Raw genomic sequence first — 19,874 nt, 5'->3', positions numbered from 1 at the left:
GAAAAGGTATTGATTCGGCTGGCAGAGTGAGCCATTATGTGGGTGTTGAGTGGAGCGGGGTGATACAGCGGTGAAAAATGACACTGCGTTGTGAGCTATCGCTTTCAGTGGCTCAAACAGAAACATCTGGTTGGACTCAGCTCCAAAGAACACAAAACGGGCTAAAGACAGTGTAAAGAGTGTAAGTGCAGCAGACGGCCTTGTACTCAAACACTGCCAGCCCCGCTCCTCTGCAACCAACTCTGATCGTCCAGCGACCGGCCTCACTCCTCCTACAACCAGCCCCCATCATCCAGCTATAAGCCCTGCTTCTCTGTAACCTACCTTGCTCTTCCTACAACTAGTCCTGCTCCTCTGTAACCAGCCCCACTCCTGTCACCAGCCGCACTTCTCTGTAACCAGCCCAGCTGCTACTGTACTGTGGCAGTGTCTAAACAAACTGGAAGATTCTGTAGTTTAAATGTTCATGGAAAGTGAGTTCTTGAAATTATGATAGTGTTTTTTTAGTTGCCACAGCAGTTCATGGTAGAGGATGAGTGAGCATCTTGGTCACCCAAAGTCTTTATCTGCATGTCACTGTGCTGCCAATAACTCTGAAGTATCTTACAGACAAGCCTGTCCATCCACACCAGTCCTTCAACAGTATTCAGCAGAGAGCATGCAAGCTTCCCCGAAGTCTCTGCCCATGGGGCCATGCAAACAACTGAAACAGATGCCCAAGTCATTTTATGTAACACCTCACTATATGAAGGAGCAGCAGCTCTATTCAAAGCTCCTTCCATGCCACTGAGCCCCTCACTCTCTAAGGCACTCTGAGCAAATATGCGCTTGTTAAGCTGGGACCCAGACGTTGATAATAACCCAGATTTCATGATCACAAATGTAGGAGCTTAATAGGATGACAAAAATCTTCCTTACATAAAAAAAATCCATCAGTGGTATACTCTTTCTATGCTGCTGTTTTCAGTCATGTTTAAGTACATTTCCTATAAAGAGTAAATGTATGGAACCCCTGCACATCTCTGAGAGCGGCTGGCCCTGATTCAGACCAGAGATGAAAGAAGGTGCAGTGACTGCAGGAGTATGCTGCATTGTTACTGCTTTAGACACTGTACATAGTTTGGCTTGGGGTGATCCATCAAGTGTGGGTGAGAAATAGCCTTCTATATTTGGCGTGGACGTCTTTAGCTTGTTCTCTCCCTGGGTACAGGGGCAGCTGAGGAGACAAGCCCCTCCATCAGTCATAAAGGCTGGCTGTGGGCCAGTCTCCCTGTCACTAAGAGGCTTAAAGCACAGAATCATCCCTCTCATTTGTACAAAAGCCAAGCGGGTCAAAAGGTTCTCAAATGATTTGCATAGACAATGAGCTAGTGACTTTATGACTATAGACTAGTATTTAGGCCTGGAGGTCCACTGCTCTCAGAGGGCTCATTTCCTAAGCTCAGGTCTTTCCCTCTCTTAACATGTGTTGAGTAGCTAAGGCCTTGACTACACAGACGCTCATTGTTTTATAATTGGATATATTCTCCCTCCATTTAACTCTATGCTGGTGCGTATTGTTATTCTTGACGAAAGCCTTAGCATCAAATCAGGCTTGAGACAGAGGCAGACTTTACCCACAGCGCCAAACACATGATCAGAACAACATGCGATAGCTGTGGCAGCTCCCAGAGACCAGTTGCATGCAAGGAAAATATAATAATAAAAAATTATATATTTTAAACACAAAATAAAGGTGTTGTTGTTGTGTTTATGTGTTATTAGTATAATCATAACTATTTTGCAGTTTAGACAAATTATGTCCCTTGTTTACGTAATGTTTATGGAATGTCCAACCAGGAAGAAACACTATAAACTTAAAAAGTAAAAAACTAGAACAAATGGGCCAATGACAACAAAAAGACAACAACAAAGAGCCTGTCCTATGGATGCCTGCACATCATGCTAGTGAGCAATGGATTTTTTGAATATCTGTACCAAAATGTGTCATATCACCGACACAGAAAACAAAATAAGAGGACAGAACAGAGCAGTGGGCATGTACCAGTGGTGGTGAAAAAGGGGGTAGATCGGAGCGATGACGTCTTGAAAACAGAAGAATACAGATTACTCAAACATTTATAAATCATGCTAAATAAATGAGATGTGGAAATTACTCGGCCTTAATATGGCTAAAAGCTCTCAAAAGTCGATTTAGCATAATAGGGCTGCTTTAAATATAATTGTGCTAACTTTGTTTAGTGAAATGAGTAGTCTAACCTGTCAAATGCACTTTCAAATCACTGGATCAGCATACATTTCTCCACCAGACAAATATAAAGCCGTAAACACCAGTATCGCACTCACAAAATGCAAGTGCCGTTGGAAAGCTCTTGGCAAATGGAAGCTGGGAACTGCCTGTGGAACGTTGCCCGACGACCACAAGAATCCGTCTGCCAACCATGTCAAGGCTACCATCATTACCCCTCTGCTGCTCCCAAGTGTAGACTGCCTGCGTTTAAAGCACGGCATCAGCGCTTTTCCCCAAATCCAATCCGAAGGCATTCTGTTCCCTTTCCTCACCCTTCCCTGAGCCTCCGTCACATCCAATAGGCCCCCATGCAGCCCAACGCGGGACCAGCGCCACACAAGTCGGCATGTTGTAGCAGTCAATTATGTTTTCATCAAATCTGTACGGCCTGGAAGAGGGAGAAGCCCAGATTAAATACGGTGCGGTGAATGCTTTGTGGGGAGAGCATGGTTTATGATCGGCAAAACAGACAAGCAACGTAATGTTATCCGGATCACGCTGAAGGTACATGTGTTTAAAAACGGGGTATCGTGCAAAATTTGTAGCTTTCTGCCGTGTTATCATGTAGTTTCCTGGTCAAAACATGCCTGAAGTGGTTTTAGATCATGTCATCAATCATCCATGCATGTTTGAGCAATTTAGCAATCTCTTCCTGGCCCTAGTGGTAAGATTCTGTGCAATGCTCCACCCACAAGCCTACATCTCCCATGACAATTTTTCATAAATATACAAAAGCATGATACAAAATACACTTCAGCTTTACAAATCTGATTCAGTGTGCAATAGTTTCATTAGCAGACGCACACGCTGATTGTAATGTACCATATTTTCGGATTATAAGTCGCACCAGCCAAAAAATGCGTAATGAAGAAGAAAAAAACATATATACATATATACACAGGACTATAGGTCGCACTTTTTGGGGAAATTTATTTTATAAAATCAGAGACCAGGAACCAACATTTCATCTTGAAAGGTCAAGTTCTAGTAATAACAATAGAACAGAGAACAACAGACTGTTAACGTCACATATGAACAGTTCTTCAGATAAACTATAGCATAAACAACAGAACAGAACAAGTTTACCAAACTCTCCATCTCACTCCAAATCACTAAATGAATTGAATTCTTAATCCTCGGTGTCACTTCTGAACAACTCCACAATCATCTGGAGGTAAACAGGGCGCCGCTTCCTCTTCTGTGTAGCTGTCATCAGACTCAGGATCAGTTCCAGTTAGAATTATTCGGGCATTTCTGAATCCCGACAGGATGGTTTTGGTTGTCGTTGAAGTCCAGGCTTTGTCGATCCATCCAATGACTTCCAGGAAAGTTTCATGGTGCATCCTCCCGGTGTCATAACGTTTCTTGCTCACTCCAAACTTTCTTTCTGCTGCTTGTTTACTGTTTTCAGCTGCAGATTTCACTTCTTGCAGTTTGTAATCTGCAAAATATGATTTTCTTTTTGGGTACATTTGTGTTCAGTCTTCTCAAATGTTTTTATAAGTTTGTTTGAATTTAAAATTTTCAATAGACTGACATGATACAGACAGAACAGAGGCTCTTTCTGCAGGAGACATGTGCAGTAGAGTGAAGTGACAGTGTACAAGAGGAACAGGAGCAGCAGATACTCACACACAAGACTAGAGCCTCTCATGGCTGTCAGTGTGAATATTTTAATATATAAGTCGCACCGGAGTGTAAGTTGCAGGAAACACCCAAACCATGACAAAAAAAAAAAAAGGTATACATGTGGAACAATCAAGGAAAGCAATAACATCTCCATGGAGAAAAGCTATGGTGTCCGCTCCACCAGAAAAAAGTTTCTTAGTGAGCTTTTAGGGAGGGGTTAGATTACTTCTATGGTGTATTAACTACTACTACTACTACTACCACTACTACTACTACTACTACTACTACTACTACTACTACTACTACTACTACTACTACTACTACTACTACTACTACTACTACTACTACTACTACTACTACTACTACTACTACTACTACTACTACTACTACTACTACTACTACTACTACTACTACTACTACTACTACTACTACTACTACTACTACTACTACTGCTACTACTACTACTACTACTACTACTACTACTACTACTACTACTACTACTACTACTACTACTACTACTACTACTACTACTACTACTACTCCTACTACTCCTACTACTACTACTACCAGTATTACTACTACTGCTACTACTACTACTACTACTACTACTACTACTACTACTACTACTACTACTACTACTGCTACTGCTACTACTACTACTACCACTACTACTACTACTACCACTACTACTACTACTACTCCTACTACTCCTACTACTACTACTACCAGTATTACTACTACTGCTACTACTACTACTACTACTACCACTACTACTACTACAACTTACTACTACTACTACTACTACTACTACTACTTCTACTACTTCACCATGTTACCGTTTATTGTTTCAAAAATGCTATATTTGCCAAAAACAACACATTAGTCTCTCCTCCCTTTCCTCTCTACACTAACCCACTCCCCCTTCAGAGCTATCTTCCGGTAATGAACCTACTGCACATCACCTCGGGTTTGTCAAGTTGTGTACAGTTTAAACATGTGCTTTAAAAGTGCGCTGAAGAAAAGAACCTAATAACATAAGTGATCTACATGATTCCCGTGAAGGTGTGTGGAGTTTAAAACATGTCAGAGCACTTCCTGTATTGCCACGTGACATCAGAAGGTAGAACTTGACAAGAACTCAGCCTAAATATGCAGGATTTGTGTGTTAAACAAGTGTGAATGAATCAAAATACAACTCCAGGTATGTTTTTTTTTTTTAATAAGGAAACAACGTTACACCAGAAAATAGTGCAATACCCAGACGTTTGAGTGGCCTTGTTAGGACCATGTGCATTGTGGATCTGTAAAAGCAGTAGTCTCTGTCAGGCTATGGGGAAACCTGAGCACCTGAGAAAGTGAAATTCATGGATTCTTAAAATAGAGCGTTTGATCCATCTCCTCGCTCCCTCCTGTACGTTCTGAGCAGCCGTGCAGAGGCATGAGTCAGAGGCTGGCTGCAGCAGAGCTCAAACGCGCACTGGCACTCTCTGATAGCGTGTGGTTTCCAAGAGCTCACCGCAGGCCTCTCGGAGCACGGTGATTGACATATTAAGTGTAAATAATGGTGTAGTCATCTTGTGCTGCCTTCAAAGTGCCACTTGTGCAATTTCTGAAATATTCATAATGATTTTATTTTGTGGGACGAACGCTGAGTGTGGTTTGAGCGCCTGAATGTGTGTTACGGCGAGAAACCCCAGCCCACGCTTTCATATGTCGCCGAGAACTGCGCAGCCCAAAACCTCACCCAAGTCTCTTATTTGAAAACATTGTTGATGTGTTTATGCTACAGTTAAAAGGGGCTAAACCAGAACTAAACCAAGACTAATAACACTCCCACTCTCAAGATTAAACCGGGATTTAAAAAGCCCATAATTACACTATTTCCTGATTTGTTATAATGTTGTTTCCTCGCAAAAAAACATCCGGACTTTGTGTTTTGTTTAATTTTCACATGTTTAACACACAAACCCTGCGTCTATAAGCTGAGCCATTCTCTGAAACGAAAAACACTATGGTCCATCTTGTGACCTATTGTGGTAATACAGGAAGTGCTCCACTGTGTTTTTAAACTCCGTACACCTTCACTAGAATCACTTCAGGCCTGGAATTGCCGATCTCTACTGAACCATGGGTGAACATTAGCTGTTAAGGGGTCTTAAAGCCAAAAAAAAGGTCTTAACTTTCATGTTCCTTAATTACGGCTTTAAAAAGTCTTAAATTATGTTGTCCAAGTCTTATTTTTTTCCACAAAGGTCTTAAATTTCATTAGCCTATTGTTTTGTATACTCAACCAGGCTGCAGTGCAAATGTTAAATGGAGGAAAAACAAAAACAACAACAACAAACAATCAGCAGAGTGGAGGAAGATGTTGGATGGATCATGGGGAATTGTAGGTTTAATCCACAGTGGCTCTTAGATTCTAGATATAATAGTTGGTTAGTCATTATTAGAACTGGATCTGGTATTTTTCTCCCACATAATAAGTGCGGTGTTTGTCTTAATTTTCATTTACGTGGTCTCAAAAAGGTCTTTAAAAAGTCTTAAATCTGGGGTAGTCAAATCTGGGGATATCCTGTGTTAATTTGAAAACTACTATTTCATGACATCACAAAGTGGAAATAAATGTTTACTTCAACATGTTTGAATGAACAAAACACAACTCCAGGCTTTGTGTTTTAAGACTACTAGTTTAACCCTCGTAGAGCACCTGTACTGTTATTTTTTAACTCTTTTATGACCCAGAGAAGCTCTCTACCTCTTTTTTTCATCTGACAACTCCAGGCATGTTTTTGAGGAGGTAACAATGTTCTAACACGACTTAAAGCTCACAAGAGTAGATTTTGCCTAATATAGGACCTTTAAAATTGACTAAGAACACTAAATAAGGTACAATATATATCAGGATTAAAGCTGACTAAACCCGGTGTACGACGTCAACCAGCTGAACCTCTGTTAACATTGTGGCCAGTAAAATGAATTCTCCCAATATTTGTGAGTTCAACTCATAAGAATCCCTCTGGCCGGGCTCCTGCTGGTGCGTTTAGGCACAGCCACCCGTGGTTCAAACCAATCACAGAGCAGCATTGTGGTTTGGGCCGAGCCAAAGGTGAAGCTCCCAAACCAAAACAAACATGGTGATGCGGATGTACATTCTTCAGTCTATTTTAGCAGAAATGAAGACTATTTTGTTTTTGAAAATCATGTAGAGGAAAAGTGCTTTGTGGACAGGAAAAGATGTCCTTTCCACTCAACTGGATTTAACAAAAATGTCATGATATAATGACCTTTAATAGGAGCCATTCCCAATTGATAATATGTAGAGCTTGGAGTAGGACTGGGCTTTAGGTGATAAATGTGACTATATGCTACTTTGGCCTTAGTCATATCGTTTTGCACTATTTCTCTTTTTAATGCAGCTCTATAAACACTTTTACCCACCCACACCTCCTCCTCGGTTAGCCTCTGTAAAGGTCTGAGATTGACAGCTGCATTTTACACAATGAAGGTCGAACTTTCAAAAGAAGCAGAAGCATGAAAAATAAGTGTACATGAATCTTCACAAAATCTAAATTGTGATCTGGCTCTTAAAAATATGCCATACGATCCTCCCTTAATTCAGCGTGCTACCCATATCAGTCTGGCATTCTCTGAACAGCTCTGCGTCACATTTATTTTATAGCAGTGTACGTTGTAAAAATTCCATGCAGCGCTCTGTGCTCCAGCCCTCTCAGACTCCTCATTCTCCACTTGAGTTGACCGCCAGCCGAGCGCGAGAAGAGCTATGAAGTCATCAGAAGAGTCAAGAGCTTCTGTGCCACGGCTTCGGAGCGAGGGAAGAAAAGTTGGCAGAAAATCAGCCTGGTGTCACGCCCAAAGAGCTGCAGATGGAGCAGGATCCGCCGAGAGGAGGAGGACTGGAGCGGAAAAGACGAACTAAAGAAGTGAACAGAGGGTAGACTAGATGTGTACTCAGGAACAGCACCACTCAGAGAACATATAAAAAGGTCAAATTTAGCTGCAGATGGAAACTAGCTATTTAACTCTAATCTGCTGCAGAACATCTCTGTTTTTATGAGTTTAATGCCTCTGTACATTGTCCCTTCAAAGAAAGACTAAAGTAAAGTAACTATAAGATGTACTTGACAAATGTATTTGATAGACTCATGACTCATCTGATGGACTGATGTAGTTCTAAGTATAACATGACTGCTGCTGGTGTAAAGGTCAAGGTCAAAAGGTGTCTGTTGTTTCATAATGGGCCTACGGTTGGGTTTCAGATGATGCTACTTTCTATTTAATACAAATGCCTATATTTGTAATGCGGGAGCAGCAGTTGGCTTGTCTGTTTGAGAGTGATAGGTGGTGTTTGGATCAGATTGTCAGACTTCGCTTCTTGTTCAGTCTGTCCCAGGGCAACTATGGCTACAAATGTAGATTACCACCACCAACTCTGGGGTGGTTTGCTCAGCAGTTAATCTTTCAATTGGTTAGATTGTAAAAAAAAAAATGAAGATAAAGTCCTTAAAGGGTGCATTTGTTAATTTAATTTCCCATCAAAACACTAAATTGACACATTATCTGTATAATTTTGATGTAATCCCAGTTACATAACTCAGAGTTTTGGAGTCAGTGTGACAATAATTCAATTACTCAGTCAGTTGCTAAGTATTTCAATAATTGTTTAGTTCTTAATCAATTAGTCTTGTTTCAGGCCTAATGGGATGAATGAAAAATACAGAAGTGTGATTCGAGAGGATTTTCAAACTTGTAAAGACCAACACAAATGTGAGATATTAAAATGAAATAAGGCTTATTGTGCATGTGTCATTTCAAATATATGGGAGCCCTCGATCATTATGTTTTTTCAAAATTTGCACACTTTAAATCGCAATATTCATGTAAAACAATTGAATAAAAGAAACAAGCCCAGAAACCTGCAGTGCCCAATGGAAGCTTCACAACAAAGAGCCTTGAAGTTGTCGGCCCCTCTGATGGATAGCTGCATACACTACTGAGCCGCATTTTTATTTTTTTCCATTTATACCAAAATGGCTACGCAAATCTGTCAAATCCTATGCATATCACAATAAAAAAAACACAAACAAAAAAACAAGAAAGAAGTAAATCCAGAGCAGTGGGTGTATGCCACTGGTGGTAAAAATGTGGCTGATCGGCGATATGGCATCTTGAAAAGAAATGATTAAACATGCACGCAGCACTCCAGATACAACTTTGGGTGAGTAAATGGTGAGGGGAAACAAGTATTACGTCGTTAAAAGCTGATTTTGCATAATAGGTCTGCTTTAAAAGTTTGACAAGCCCTTCAGAGTAAAAAAGTATTAGTAAAGGTCACGTGATCGCTAAAATATCCTTTCGTTGCTTGTCTCCATGGATATGATATTAGACTTGTCTGTTTCCATAAGGACACGCACGTTAGGTCATCTTAGATAAGTTACAGGCCAGATCTACGGAGAGGTGATCACGCCCAGAATAAGAATGCATGTTTTTCAAGGTATTTTGGAGCAATAAAAACATCTTTAATTCAGTGAACGCAAGATGAATACATTTAACGACGTACTGTGGAATATCCCGGACAAAGCAATAACGTCATTTCAGAGACAAGCAGGTAGCGGACCCTTCCCATGAAAAGTTACACCGTGCACCTTTAAGAATGAATCTGTTGAAAGTGTATGGACTTTAAAAACACAGAGCGCACTTCGGGATCCCCTCCAGACGAGCCTAAATATGTACGTATCTCTCTGGCCTCTCTTTTTTGTGATTATTTACACATTTAGCAAAACTGCACGGTGTTTAGTTGCATATTACCAGCACCTCCACACCGGCCCTCGCCTTTCTCAGACACACATGTGCTCACGTACGGCAGCTTCTTCCCGCTATCTCCGCCATATTTCACTCACCTCGCTCATGTCCACTTGAAACAGAACCCATCCCTTTATCCGTTTTCTGCCTGAACTGTGGCCTCTCTTTACACAGACCATAAACTTTTAGAGGCATCGCGTTCGTCTGTTCCCATCCTCTTCTGGAAGCCATTAGGACAGCCCCAAAATGTCGTCCGAAGCGTGTGATTTGTAGCCGGCCGGCGGGCCCTGTGGCTGGGCGAACGTGAAACCAGGCTCCTGAGTGATTGTTTCAATGTAAATGGGCCATGTAAGCCGCGCCATAACTTTTCTCGGGGGTTCTTGTCACGGCCCATTATAAGTTCCATAAGTGGCTGTGTGTTGTAAGTAGTTTTAATTCTGTTTTGAAGTGGAAGAATTATTGATGGTTTGGGTTGACAGATAAATTATAACTACTTACGAGGCGCTGTAACTGATTTTTACCGTCTTACAAACGTGGAACGGTTCATTTTGAAAGTTTGCAGTGGTCCAAAGTTATGCCTCGCTTACCTTACTGCCTTCTAAGCATCCTAATTATTCACCGTGATAAGTTTTTAAGCACTTTTTACAACTTTCAGATGTCAGAACAGACTTGTGCCGTCACGCTAATGCTAACAATAACAATAACTAGCATGCTAACAGCTCACTTCCTGGATTATTTGGAGCTTCTTTCCAAATATTTTCCCTTGTGGATCAATACAGTTTCTAAGTTTCTAAGTATTTTTGGGGCAAAACTCTAAAGTACACCACCTGCTTGACTCTACGTTTACCTTTATATGATGATGGTCTGAATAGAAGACGCAAAAATGGCATTGCGTCTTCACTTTTTATTCCGCGTTTAGATGAGCGTTTTCGGGAGGAAATCTGCGTGCATATGGTAATGCAAAAGTGTGTGGAATTCAATCGGGTATGCTTGTACTTAGATACGAAAGTTTTCACAGCACACATGTTCATCAGCTACTCCTTCTACAAAGTCCCACAATCGACTGGTTCTCCAGGTCTCGTCCATATCCGTCTGACTCGCCTGCAACACACTGGTGCATCCAGAATTTGACAGAGGTGATTGCAGATCCTTCTCTGTTCACTAATAGTATCTCTGCAGATTCTGTACATTTGTTGGGAGCCTCCTGTAAGTTTATTAGAGCTGCCAGAGCAGCTTGAAGGTGCGACTCATGGAAATGATCCAACATGTTTATTTCTGTGTACTGTATGTATGTGATGTAAACGTGTACACAACGTGAGCAGATCTGACCAGAGTTTTGCGTCTTGGGCAGTGTAAACAGAAACGCTACGGCGTGCAGGGTGGTTTCAGACTTTTGCATTTTTAAGCCCCCAAAACACCGTCACCGTCTGAACGAAAGGCACTTCCGATAAAATATTTTGTCGGTTTTACCCGCAAGCGCCCAGGCAGAGTTATTGCTCCCCCTGGAATGTTCCACAGCATGGCATTAAACTTTAATTAAACATCTGCAGGGGTACAAGCAGGTAACAAGGTCAGGCTACAGACTACAGATCAGCTCTGTGGAGAGGCGATCCCACTCAAAGTAAAACATGTTTTCGGTGTTGTTGTTTTGTTTGTTTGTTTGTTTGTTTGTTTTGCGCAATGAAACCCCAAAGAAACCAGCCTCCACCAAAAAAATTACAAAATACACTTCTAATACATACATATTTTACATTGTGGAAATCATAAATGTAGAAATAATACATTAAGTCTCTTTGTGTTTTAAGGTTTTTAGGCTATTAAATGACTTCAGCCATGTGAACTCCAGACACGAGAGGCCAAGCTTGTCCAAATGTTTGTGTAATCCTATGACCCTGTGCTGGGAGCCCACAGTAACTGTATGTGGTATTATGGGAGGCCATTAAAACTATTTGTAAAGTGAAGTACAATGTCTCAAATCATGTGCTACAGCTACAGAGGAGTGTGGTATGGGTTCACTTTTTAAAGAGGGGGCATTTTATCTCCCTGGGGTATCAACTGATTACATAATTAGATCACCATGGTACCTTCAGTTGTTTTGAAAATGCTATAGTCGTCAAAAACAACATATTAACATGTTTTATAAGTTTCATTTTCGCTGATCAACAAAATGGGAATTAGTTATTAAAGGGTCCATGTTTCGCTGTTTTCTGATCTAAGTTATAATGTTGTTTCTTCGTCACAGACCTGGAGTTGTGTTTTGTTTTATTCACACGTTTAACTCACAAACCCCTGCATATTTAGGATGAGTTCTTCCCTCAAATGGAAAACGCCATACACGTTCACAAGAGTTATTTGGATGATTTTAGGCTTGGAATCGTCATTCTCTACTGAACTACTGTAAAAGGTTGATGTTAACTTGAAAACTACCACTACATGATATCTCAAGTTGGAACAGAGCATTTTGAACTCTAGGGATGTAAACAGACTAATAAACTGGGATTGCTTAAAATAGTTTGAATGAAACAAAACACAACTCCAGGTGTGTTTTTGAAGAAGTAACAACATTTTAACACGGCTTAAAGTTTGTAAGAATCATTTTTTGTGTATTTTAGGACCTTTACAGATTGCTTAAACATGCACAGATCAGTCTAAATACAACTTCGAGAGGGTAAATGAGAAAGGGAAACAACTAAAACGCAATTCAAAGCTCTGTGGAAAGTGGATTTTGAATAACAGGTTTGCTTCAAACTATCATCACACGCTTGTTTTAGCTGCTGTTGGCTGTGGGTGCGGGCAGGGTGTCCCGGTGTGGACAGGGTATGCCAGTGTTGTGACAGCCGGACACTGGGAGCACAAACATGACTTTTGTGGGACGGCATAAGTGAGGGTGGCGCGGTGCTGACACCTCCAGCTGTCCACAGGACTGGAGCGCAGATCTGACAGCACCCGGCCCCACGCAGCCGGACCCTCCATCAACACCCCCGGCCCGGCTCCACGGGGCCCGGTACTCACGGCGCGGAGGGGCACTGGCACTGCCCGGTACATAAATATAAACCTGTACATAAACAGTCCCACCACTCACTGCAGGGGCTTTTTATAGAGCCATGTTCTCACCGGTTATTCTTACAGCCTCCATTGCCTAAAGGTGGGCTGTTGGGTAAGACTGTGCTGTTATAACAAAGACAGGACTCAGAGGTAATTAAAGATATCGCTCCTCGCCAGTGTTGCGTATTACATAGTTACTTATACTGTACTGATACTGTTACTGTAAATGACCATTTCAAGTAACTAAAAGAAACGCTATTGTGAAAATACAGTTACTGACAAAATACAGACTTTTGCTGTCAAATGAGAGACGGGACTTTCGGCTCCTTTGTGGGATCCGGATCTTTTGAATCTGCTTATTTCAATGAGCTATTCAAAATACTTAAAAAAATTATTTATATGACAGAAACCCAAGTGAGGACTCATTTCACTACAAACTAATCACAGATAGCGTTTTCAGGCTGACAAAGAACCGTGCCGGTGCCTGTTCCTGCATCTCAATCTCAATCTCAAACCGACTGATGTGTTCACGCTGAAAATCAGAGTGTTTGGGAACTGAAGAATTGGTTCCCGATGGGAACCAAGTAAAACTTGTTTTTCCAACCGAACCGTGACGACACAGTAGACGTCAGCCATGTTTGCCTGGTAAGGTTACAGCTTTAGTTTCGGCGTCGCTACCACCTTCTCCACAGCAGAAGTTGTAGCAGAGCTTGGTGCAGATAAATAATGATTTATATGAGTTCAAATGCTCACTGATGTCCATGATGTGATCCATGATTTAGATTTTCCTTGCTGTGACATCTGTTTTCATATGGCCTTGTTTTAATTTGCTGGCAAATCCACACCCTCTGTCGATGATGCGTCATGGGTTCACTTAAATGTTATGAACGTGGGTCATTCGCCAGTGAGCACTTTGGTTCCCAGTGTAACTGGTGCAGGATCCAGCACCGGCACTGTTCTGGCAGACCTGAAAACAGCTAGAAAGAAGAAAATAAGATCCATTCCCAACTGTTCACATTGAGGAACAAGCAGCCACCTAGGCTTGGTCAGGATTACCCCCTGTTGGAGCATTGTACCTGTAGCAGTGTTGTGCAGACATCACTCATTTCTATTGTTGTGTGATGCCATTTGAGCCAGTTTGAACAACTCAGCTGTTCACTTGTATTGAGATGTCTTTAACAAAACTATTATTTTTCTAATAATCACAAGGGCACTGTGTGGGGATAGGGGGTAGGTGAAAATGCACATTTTCTGAGCATGAACGACAATGGACCTCAACAGGGACCACACACTACCCAGTTCCAGAACTTAATTTACCATACATTTTTTATCATAGACTAACAGAAGAATCTTGCCTTTGAAATGGTCTTTTTGGACTTAAAACAGCCGTGTTATGGATATTAATTAGCATGTATCTGCTTAGCCACCACAATGTCTTTGAACTCTTTTTATTACAATTCTACAAAAAGTCTATGGGAAAAATTTAAGGAAAATTTACTTCCAGAACCGGAGGGAGCGGTCACTGTTGAGCTCCATACAGGATTACTCAAACATGCATCAATCACAAGTCCAAGTAAGTTAACGGCGAAGGAAAACCATTATAACATGCTTAAAAGTTGGCTTATTGTATTATGTCAACTTCAAGGTGTATTTAAATCAAGTTGTTTTCTTCCATCCTTAGGTAAGCGTGTGTATTTCAGGTTTCCTCGCATCAAACTGGGTGCACAGATGTGTTTAGAGATGGGAGGCCTTATAAATCTGTGACATAATGTTATTGAATTAGCGGAGACTTAGCCACTGATTCCATATTAAATCCTGTCTTTTCCAGTTGACTGCATTTGGTAGCGATATATTAGAGCCCATATGATACACTTACGTAACGGGGCGCGTTTTTCATCACCTCCCCGAGCTGCGGTGAAGAGGTGACCATGAATAATGAATGAGCTGCACTTTTCTGATGGAATTTCCATTTGCAGCGTGCACACATTTGGAAACGAGGATTTGTGCGTAATACCTGTCCGTGCCCCTCCCAGAGATGTTGTTTGTAGTGTGATTAAGGCTCACATCTCCATTTCGCAGACATTTAACATTCATAACAGACTTATTTTGACAAGTGGTTTACAGGGAAAATCCATCCAATAATTAGTGATATAGTTTTACATTACATGTTCTATATTATGCAAAAAAATCACTCCTTTTTTAAGCTTTAAGTCATATTAAAATGTTTTTAGCTCATCAAAAAATAATCGGTGTTTTGTTTTAATCACACGTGCATCTCCAAAGCTCAGAATGCTCTGGTCATGAAGCAGTATTTTTCATGTTAACAGCTCCTTTCATCTTTGTTCAGTAGAGATCAGCAGTTCATGGGCTGAAATTATACAAATGATTCTAGTGAAGGTGTATGGAGTTTAAAAACACAGTGGAGCACTTCCTATATTGCAAGGTGGAGCAGAGTTTCTGTTTGAGAGAAGAACTCAGCCTAAATATGCAGGGTCTGTGTGTTAAACATGTGTGAAAGACAGAAAACACAACTCCAGATATGTTTTTTAATGAGGAAACATTATAATATAGATCAGAAAGTAGTGTAATATTTACAATAGGTGCAGACCAGGAGAAGCATTCAACTGCACCTGGTAAGAAACATAAAAACAGCCAAGCAAATGCCAGACATGTGTTTGGACGTTTACTGAAATTATAGCCTCTCCCCGAGTACCCACAGGCACAAGTAGCTTTGTTTTGGTCCATTCCACTATGTTACAGTGAAAATTAAACTTACCAAAGCTTCAGTGTAGCCTACATTTGTGTTGCTGCTCAGAAAATCTAATGCTCAACATTAAGGAGATGTTGCTTATCGTGTGTGGGTATATGTGTCATAGTAACACCTGAACCCCATTCACAGCTATCTTTGACCTGCTGTAGACTGGCACAAGAGTGGTCTGAGGTTTTTTATTTATTTTATTTTTTTTGTTTAGTTGTTGAGCACACTCAGATTTCTCTGTTCATGTAAATGTAATGAGTAATTCCATATTATTCAAAGTTACAAAATGGGTAAGGGCCCCGAGACTATATCTTATCTTACATGATTTGCTTAACCTTCACTTGTTACATGAATAGGTCACACTTCATTCTCTGTTATGTAGATGTATCAAGTGTAATAACTGTCCTACTTTCACCAGTGGGCACAAACCAAACAGTGTCTTTTCTATGGACTTAGCACAACAGAGTGACTCATCAACCACGAAGAGCTTGGTGTAGAGCCGCTGCTCCTTTAATCAGTGGGAGCCGACACAGCGTCTTGAGTTTGGAATGATCTTTGAGGCTGCCGAGAGCTGTATGTTTGTAACATGCAGAAAGAATATGCCTATGAAACCAAACGTGCTGAAGTTGTATTCACACTTGTTCTGGTTTGACACCAGTTTAGTCCTATTGAGGACTTGGTTTGTTATGTTCTACTGCAGTTTTAGTTTCAGAACAAATTTTATACAGAATTAATTTACCATACAAAATGTCTCGTTGGTTATGGAAATGCAGTATGTTTATATTTTTTGTTTGCCTACCATATAATTAAGCCATATTATGTGCTTCTTTATTTACTTAACATTGTTCAGCCACACCTGCTTGCCCAATCTCATCAAATCTCATAAGATAAACTGGACTTGGATGGGAGACCAGAGGGAATACCAGGTGCCACAGTGGGGCAGCAGTGGCAGCAGTCATTGTGCCCTTGGGCAAGACACTTCACTCACTTTGTATGATTGGTGTGTGTCTTTAGGTCAATGGCACAGATTGGCAGCCTTGTTCGCCAGGGCAACTGTGGCTACAATAGCTAATCACAGAGTGTGGCAAGAATGAATAATGCTCTGTGAAGCACTTTTGAGTGTCTTGAAAGGCCCTGTTTAAATACAACACATTATTGTCACATAATGCTTTGACTTAATTTTTACATACGTGTACTTGGACTGGTCAAATGCCCAGTTGTCCTGAGAGGTGAACTTGAAATGATAAACTTGATCATATAAACCTCCTCCTCATTTGCTCCCATGTCCCGGCTCTGCTAAGCAGACACTGACTGACTGCTTAACACGACATGTCCTGGGTAATCCGCGGCTTTAGCCTGTCATAAACTTCTCACATGCACAACCTCCTTGTAGTGACTTTTAGCCCCGCGCTCCTCGCCTGCTCCTTGTAATGTCTGCTATGCACTATGGACTTAGGGTTGCCAGATCTCACGAGAGAATCAGTAATCAGGTGAATGGGAGGAACTTTTGAAAACTCTTTAAAAACTGCTGTATCAATCAAAATGAGGTAACATGGTAATTTCATAAGAGTCAATTAAAATATCAATGCTGTTATATTATGTTTAAATTATAATTTTAAGGTTCAGAGAGAAGTAACATCAAAGTAACAAGACTATACATGCGTCTCCAAGGCGTGTAGTCTAGACACTGCTCTTGCCAAGTTCAGATAAGTGTGATTGACAGGTCGCCGATCAGGGACACGCATGGTCTGTCCAGATCAAAACAAATCTAAAGTAAGGATTAGAGGTAGGTTTAGGTGCGGGTATTTGGTTAAGGGCTCGGCTCTGGGACAGGTTTGCTAATCAGGTCTCGTCAGAGCTGCTTTTGAATAAAGAATGACAAAGAGTCTATGCATTCATTTCTGTGTATGTGTATGTCTACGTGTACATGTATCAGTGCCTCGTTTTAATTTTTTTCCATGTAGGCCTAGTTGAGCATAATTATTTCTCTGCAGTACAGAAATATTATAAGCTCTGTGACAGCAAACCCTCCTGTGACTTTGAGAGTTGTGAAAAGCACTTTTTAACTCATGGTGGTGAATAATCAGGATGTTCAGAATGCATAAGGTAAGTGAGGAATAACTTTGGACCACTGCAAACTGTCTGATTGTGACTAGTTGTTCCTCACTTACCTTATGCATTCTAGCAATCCTAATAATTCACAGCGAAAGGTTTATAAAGGCTTTTCACAACTAGAGAAACTAGATTAGAGCGGAGTTTTGCACTCATGGTAATACACACTTCCTAATTACCAGACAATAAAAAGCAATGCAATTTTTAGAACTTATAACCACGTTATAGCTGTTCCCCCTTCAAATTTACCCTGTTAAAGTTGTTTCTTAAGTGATTTGTGCATGTTTGCATCATCTTTAATCGCTCATTTTCAAGATTCCATTTTGCCAACAGCATATGCCCACTGCTCTGTACTTACTTCATTCTCACTCTTACTTTCTTAATCCGCAGCACCACATAATCATTTCGGTACAGATGAAAACAAATCTGATGTTCGCTAGTGTGATCTGTAGCTATTCATCAGAAGAGCCGTCAACTTCACAGCTCTTTGTTTACAGTAACATCAGCTCCCTTTGGGCACCGCTTCTGGCACTTGTTTCTTGTAATAAATTGTTTTAGATGAATATTGAGTCTGAACATAATGATCCACGGGTGTCATAGATTATCACTGTACTGCAGAGTCAAGCACAATATGTCATCTTCACCATTGTTTCAGAGCATGCCCTTACCTCATTGTTTTTATTATAAACCTTGACCGTGCTCCGGCTGTTATGACAAGCAGACAGCAGCCTCTCCACATGCACACAAACAGCGCTACACATGACACTGCTGCTCTTCCCAAACATGGCCTGTAACCGGAGCCCGCGTGGCCCTCCATGTCCCCCCGGCGGCCCCTCATTATGTGGGCATTCCTGGTGGCGGCATGCTCCGGGCGCGGCGGAGCTCTGCTGAGAGGGTGGCGCGGGGCCCGGGACAGTGATTGATCGGGGGGTGATTGATGGCTGCAGCTGATATATGGGCTCTGTTTTCAATTGTTGTTGAATCGGGCACTTCTCACCTTGTAAAAGCGCTTTAAGAACAGCTCTGGGATGAGCGAGGGTGCGGCGCAGAGGCAAGTGTGAATTGTGGATAAGTGGCACAGGGTTTAGTCTGTAGCACATGAAAAGGTCTGATAAGAGATAGTGGAATAACTCACATAATACGCTTTTTAATGTAATTAAGCTGGTATAGGGGGAAAAACTGGCAAAAAAAAAGAAAAACCTCACAAATTATTTACCGTAAAGATGTGACTGATTACAGCTTTTTAAAAACTAATACATCAGCGTTCCTTTCCTACTTCACAACATTTGCAACTAATCTAGGGTTCCCAGTGCATTAACCTGTGTATAGTGCAGTGGTTTGAACCCCCCAAAAGTTAAGTGAAATTAACCAAACCACACAATAAATACAATTAAACCTGAAATTAAATCTTTGCAAAACTGAAAAAAAATATTGACAAAAATATAATTTCTCAGTGCAGCTTCTATCTGCATGGCAAAAAACAAAATCTAGCCAAGTTAAGATGACGTGAATTCAGGAAGTTTTATCATGATTTGAGTAAATTTCACTTAACGAGTAAAACTATCTATCAGTGAAACAAGACTTTTTGTACTTAAAATGTGAAAATGCGTCTTGCTACACTTAAAATATGAAAAACAACAACTTTGTGCACTTAAAATAAGAAACAAAATCTAATATTGATTGAATTAAGAAAAATACACATAATCCATTGGCAGATAATTGTACTTGTAAAGTTGAATCTACTCAAATAAAGTCAAATGTTCTTAATTTAATTCATTTTAATGTAACTAGATACTGTTTTTTCAGTGTTTTGGAGGTTCTAAAGTCCCAGCCTGAAAAGTGTAAGAACCTATGATCTAGAGGACACACTTTTTTCTCCTTTATTATTTTATTTATACATTTATTTGGGGCAAGTAAAGATTTACATTTATATACAATGGACATATAACATAAGTGAAATCATAATAGAAATGAAAATAACAACAAAAAAGGAGGTGGGAAGAAGAAAACTTATTTAATCCCACCCCTACTCTTCATAATCTAACACAATGATCTTATTTTGCGTTTTTCAGACATTTTTAATTAAACTATATTAACTATTTACAAGTGCAGACAAAGAGTCACCATTATAGCTTTGTTGTATAACATAAGGAAACCAACAATGGTAAAGTTAAGGATACAGACAATGGTAAGAAACAACAAATACAAGTAATGTAATGG

Source organism: Boleophthalmus pectinirostris, unplaced genomic scaffold (assembly GCF_026225935.1).
Source record: "Boleophthalmus pectinirostris isolate CB_2022bp ecotype Guang Dong unplaced genomic scaffold, ASM2622593v1 HiC_scaffold_23, whole genome shotgun sequence".
Classification (NCBI taxonomy): Eukaryota; Metazoa; Chordata; class Actinopteri; order Gobiiformes; family Gobiidae; genus Boleophthalmus; species Boleophthalmus pectinirostris.
This window is presented reverse-complemented; position numbering follows the sequence as displayed.